The sequence below is a fragment of the Tenrec ecaudatus genome, chromosome X (assembly GCF_050624435.1).
Source record: "Tenrec ecaudatus isolate mTenEca1 chromosome X, mTenEca1.hap1, whole genome shotgun sequence".
NCBI lineage: Eukaryota > Metazoa > Chordata > Mammalia > Afrosoricida > Tenrecidae > Tenrec > Tenrec ecaudatus.
The window spans coordinates 10,855,974-10,861,973 of record NC_134548.1 but is presented as its reverse complement, the minus strand read 5'-3'; positions in this window follow the sequence as shown (position 1 = coordinate 10,861,973).

Sequence of the window (6,000 nt, the reverse complement as noted above, 5' to 3'; positions counted from 1 at the left end):
GACAGAGTAGAACACTGTCCCTGTAAGTTTCCAAGGTTGTAACTCTTCATGGAAGTAGAAAGTCTCATCTTTCCTCATTGGAGCAGCTAGTGGTTTCAAACTACTGACCTTGCAGTTAGCAGCCCAATGCGTAATTTACTAAAACCACCAGGGCTCACTTAATAATATTGTTTCCACTTTTTGTTTATACATTTGTCTGTGGATGGTATGTAAGTTGTTTACACGTTTTGGCTTTTGTCAATGCTGCTGCAATGACAATTGGTGTAGACGTCTCAGAGTCTCTGCTTTCAAGTCTTTCAGGTACATCCCTAGGCCTGAAGTTGTTGGGTTGTATGGTAGTTATAGTTTTGGTCTTTGGAGCAGCTTCCACACTGTGTTCCACAGTGGCTGTAGCGTTTGACATTCTCACCACCAATAGAGAAGGGCTCTATTTTCTCCACATCTTCACCAACATTTGTTATTTTCTCATTAAAGAAAAACTATCTCATTTATCTTATTGTAGTTTTGATTTGACATCTCTGATGCCTAAAGACACTGAGCATCTTTCCAGGTGTCCAGTGGCAATTTGAATGTCCTACCTGGTGATATATCTACTTATGTCCTTTGCCCATTTTATGATTAGGTTGTCAAGTATATATATATATATATATATATATATATATATATATATATATATATATATATATATATATATATATATATATAGAGAGAGAGAGAGAGAGAGAGAGAGAGAGAGTAATTTCCTAGGATGGTCAAAAACCTGTACAACTTCAGACCACTGTAGGATATAATTAAATGCAAAGGACTAAATTTATGTGTATAACTTCTAAATATGCTTTAAAAGCATACTTTTCTGTACGGCTTTCCTCTAATTCCTAAATGCTTCCTCCCCCCACTCCCCACTATCATGATCCGAATTCTGCCTTGCAGGTCTGGCTGGACCAGAGAATATACACTGGTGCAGATGGGAGCTGGAGGCACAGGGAATCCAGGGCGGATGATACCTTCAGGACCAGGGGTGTGAATGGCGATACTGGGAGGGTAGAGGGAGAGTGGGTTGGACAGAGGGAACCAATTACAGGGATCTACTTGTGGCTTCCTCCCTGGGGGACGGACAACAGAAAAGGGGTGAAGGGAGCCATCAGACAGGGCAAGATATGACAAAATAATAATTTATAAATTATCAAGGACTCATGAGGGAGGAGGAGCGGGGAGGGAGGGGATAAAAATGAGGACCTGATGCCAAGGGCTTATGTGGAGAACAAATGCTTTGAAAATGATGAGGGCAATGAATGTACAGATGTGATTTACATAAATGATGTATGTATGGATTTTGATAAGTGTTGTATGAGCCCCTAATAAAACGTTTTTTAAAAAAGGATATTTTTCTGATAAAAAATATATGCAGTTAGAAATTGAAATTTGTTACAAATATAGGAGAGAAGATGTGTTAAATTGGTAGTAAACTGTGTAGAAAGTTCAATTTTGTGAGAATACTTGTTTTACTGAGATTGTATAATTGAAAGCCCTCATCTGTAGTTCCAGTCTTAAGAATACAGCGTTAGTACAGGCTTAGCAAGAAATCAAAATTGTCTACAGTCATTCATGCTGTCAAATTTGGCTGCTGCATTAATTAAGTCAAAAGAAATAATTTGACTGTACAAGCTGTAGCATCTTTAAAAGTGATTAATTTATCACAATCTGACGCTTTCTCAAAATTAGTATCAAAATAAATATCTAATCTAATCTCAGAATTCTAGATGAATACTGATTATAATTATAGATGCTTCAATCCTAAATAACTAAAAACCAATCAGATTTGACAACTCCAGATACGCAGTCATACTTGCAGTTTTCTAATCATAGCTTTATCCTCCATTTAGTTTGAGGCGGTATCGTGTGGGAGTAAGGAGCATTGATTTTGAAACCTTGGTTTTGAATCTTCACTACTGTGTCTCCTTGGGCAAGTTGTTAATTTCTGTGCCTCTGTTTCCTTATCTCTAATAATGGAGATAATAGTACTACTTCATCTGGAGATGTTAAAAATGATTTATATATGAAGTACCTGAGATAGTATTTGGGACACAATAAATACTGTTCCATATTTATTTATAGAGATATAAATATATTTATGTGTACTATTGTGATAGTCAGGCTTCCTCCATGTGCCATAATTTAGTCTTAAGGGAACTTGATCGCCTCTCTCTTCCACAAAATGTCACACTGCTCCATTATATTGATGATATTATGCTGATTGGACCAGCTGAGGAACATATATCAAAGACTAGATTCATTGGTACAACATCTGTGTGCAAAAGAGTGGGAAATCAACCCAACAAAGATTCAGGTACCTCCACCTAAGTAAAATTTCTAAGGGTCCAGTGGTGTGGGGCATGTTGAGACATTCCTACTAAAGTGAACAATAAGCTATTGCATCTGCCCCTACCCCTACCCAACAACAACAACTAAACAGGAGGCACAACGCCTAGTGGGCCTCTTCAGATTTTGGAAACAATATGCCCTTCATTTGCATGTGCTACTCCGATTTATTTATCAAGTGACACGAAAGGCTGACAATTCTGAGTGGGGCCCAGAACAAGAAAAGACTCTGCAACAGGTTCAGACTTCCGTGCAAGCTGCTTTGCCACTGGGACCATATGATCCAGTTGACCCAATGGTGCTAGAGGTGTCAGTTGTAGATAGAGATGCAGTGTGGAGTCTTTGGCAGACCCCTATTGGTGAATCACAGCGTAGACCATTGGGATTTTGGAGTAAAGTTCTGCCATCTTCTGCAAACAACTACTCCCCCTTTGAAAAACAGCTGTCGGCTTGTTACTGGGCCTCGGTGGAGACTGAACGCCTCACCATGGGCCAGCAAGTAACCATGAAGGCCTGAACTACCCATCATGAACTGGGTTATTGTCAGACTCACAGAGTCATAAAGGTGGACGTGCACAGGAACACTCCATTGTTAAATGGAAGTGGTATATACGAGATCAGGCCAAAGCAGGACCTGAAGGTACAAATAAGCTACACGAAGAAGTGGCCCAAATGCCCAAAGTATCTGTTCATGTCACAGTACCTTCTTTCTCCCAGTCAGTACCTATAGCTTCTTGGGGAATTCCTTATGATAAGTTGACTGAGAAACAGAAAAGTCATGCTTGGTTTACGGATGGCTCTGCATGATATGCAGGTGCCACTCATAAGTGGACAGCAGCAGCACTACAGCCCTTTTCTGAGATCTCCCTAAAGGACAGTGATGAAGGGAAATCTTCCCAATGGGCGGAACTTTGAGCAGTGCACATTGCTGATCAGTTTGCCTGGAAGGAAAAATGGTCAAATGTGAGATTGTATACTGATTCATGGGCTGTGGCTAATGGCTTGGCTGGATGGTCAGGGAATTGGAAGGACCATGATTGGAAAATTGGTGACAAGGAGGTGTGGGGAAGAGGTATGTGGATAGACCTCTCTGAATGGGCCAAGAAAGTAAAGTTAATTGTATCTCATGTGAGCGCTCACTAAAGGGTTACCTCTGAAGAGGAGGACTTTAATAATCAAGTGGACAAGATGACACACGCTGTGGAGACTGGTCCTCCTCTTTCCTCTGCCACTCCTATCATCATCCAATGGGCACATGAACAAAGTGGACATGGTGGCAGGGACGGAGGTTATGCTTGGGCACAGCAACATGGATTTCCACTCACCAAGGCTGACTTGGCCACTGCCACTGTTGAGTGCCCCATCTGCCAGCAGCAGAACCAACATTGAGTCCAGGATATGAGACCATTCCTCGGGGAGATCAACCAGCAACTTGGTGGCAGGTTGATAACATAGGACCAGTTTTGTCATGGAGGGGGCAGCATTTTGTTCTTACTGAAATAGATAATCTGGGTATGGATTTGCCTTCCCTGCACGTGATGGTTCTGCCAAAACTACCATTCGTGGACTTACAGAATGCCTCATCCATCGGCATGGCATCCACATAGCATTGCTTCAGATCAAGGAACTCACTTCACAGCAAATGCAGTGGGGCAATGGGCCCATGCCCATGGAATCCACTGGTCGTGTCATGTTCTTCATTATCCTGAAGCTGCCGGCTTGATAGAACAATGGAATGGCCTCCTAAAGACAAAATTACGGCACCAACTAGTTGGTAACACCTTGTGGACTTGGGGCAATGTTCTCCAGGAGGCTTTATATGCTCTAAACTAGCGGCCAATATATGGTGCCGTGTCTCCAATAGCCAGGATTCATTGGTCCAGGAACCAAGGGGTGGAAGCCGGAGTGTCACCACTCACTATTACTCCTAGTGATCCACTTGCAGCACTTTTGCATCCTGTCCCAGCAACCCTGTGTTCCTCAGGCCTGGAGGTCCTACTTCCAAAGGAAGGAACTCTCCCACCTGGAAACATAGCACGGATTCCACTAAACTGGCAGCTGAAAATGGCCCCTGGCCACTTTGAGATCCTCATGCCTTTGGATCATCAACAGGTCGAGAAGGGTGTCACCACAGTGAGTAGTGTCATTGATCCTGATTCCCAAGGAGAAATTGGAGTGGTGCTACATAATGGAGGTAAAGAATATGTCTGGAATCCAGGAGATCCTGTAGGTCTTTTCTTAGTACTACCATACCCTGTGATTAAAGTAGATGGTAAACTACAGCAACCCAATCCTGACAGGATGTCTAATGACCCAGACCCCTCAGGAATGAAGGTCTGTGTCACCCTACCAGGCAAAGAACCACAGCTAGGTGAGGTACTGGCCGAGGGAAAAGGTAATACAGAATGGGTAGTGGAAGAAGGTAGTTCTTCCTATCAGTTATGACTACATGATCAATTGAAAAAGCAAGGTTTGTGATGGTCAGCATTTCTCCTTTATATGTGTTTATTGAATATCTTTCCTTTGTTCATGTATGATGTATCAGATATGATTAGATTCAGTGTGTTTTCATTTATATGTATGATAGATCTTTAATGTCTGGAAATTATATATGGCAAAAAAATTGTATACAAGTGCCAAGTTGGCAAGGGGTAGGCTGTGGTAGTTGAGCTTATTGTGCCAATTAGACCAATGGGAACATGTCGGTGGAGTTTGGTTGGGTCGCACCTTGATTGGAGGACAACTGAAATAAATAAGGCAGCTGCCATCCCATCTCCCTCTTGCTCCCAGATGAGTGGATCAGCATGCTGGTGATTTAGCTGGTTCTCTGTCTTAACCTGTGTGCCACACTACCTGTGGGCCAAACCAAACAGTGGATCATGTCACTAGGGCTTGAGGCTCCTTTGAGACATGCTTAACCACATTGCTGGTGTGGACATTGCTTGAACTTGAGACTAATGGATCCTGTGCCTTGCTTGAGTTTCATATCCCAACTAGACCTGCTTCACTAAGCTCCCCTGCTACTGATAGTTGCTGACCCACCTTGCTGTCTGCTGCCTATGGGCAAACTCTGCCTGTGTAGCCTGAGGGAAGAGTCTCCTTTCTGCGTCCTTGACCTTGGACCTGGCAGCCCGTGTGAGTTGAAGGACTTCCAGTATATTAACTGTTTCATGAAAATTAGTTGAACTGAGCCCTCTGACTACTATGTGGACTCATTAGCTGTTTTATTCCTTCTTGTTGCATAAACCTATCCATATATAGTATGTATATATATATTCATAAATGTCCTGATTTTGTTTCTCTAGAGAACCCTGCCTAATACAATTATATCCAAATAAAATATTTTTTCTCTAAAAAAAGATATTTACTAGAATTTGTAAAGTAATTTAGAGAACATTCTTCTGGTTCAAAGTATCCGAGATTTTAGTACAGAATTTGGATTTTCTTATGAATGCAACAAACGATTTTATATCTATTTATCAATGCTTGTTTATGAAGCATCAGTCTATTCAATAATACCTTTCATGCTGATACGAAATCAGTTTATCCAACTACAATAAACTGTATTTGGTCAAATGGAGCGAGTCAATTACAACTTTAAAGTTTCAAAGTGATCATGTG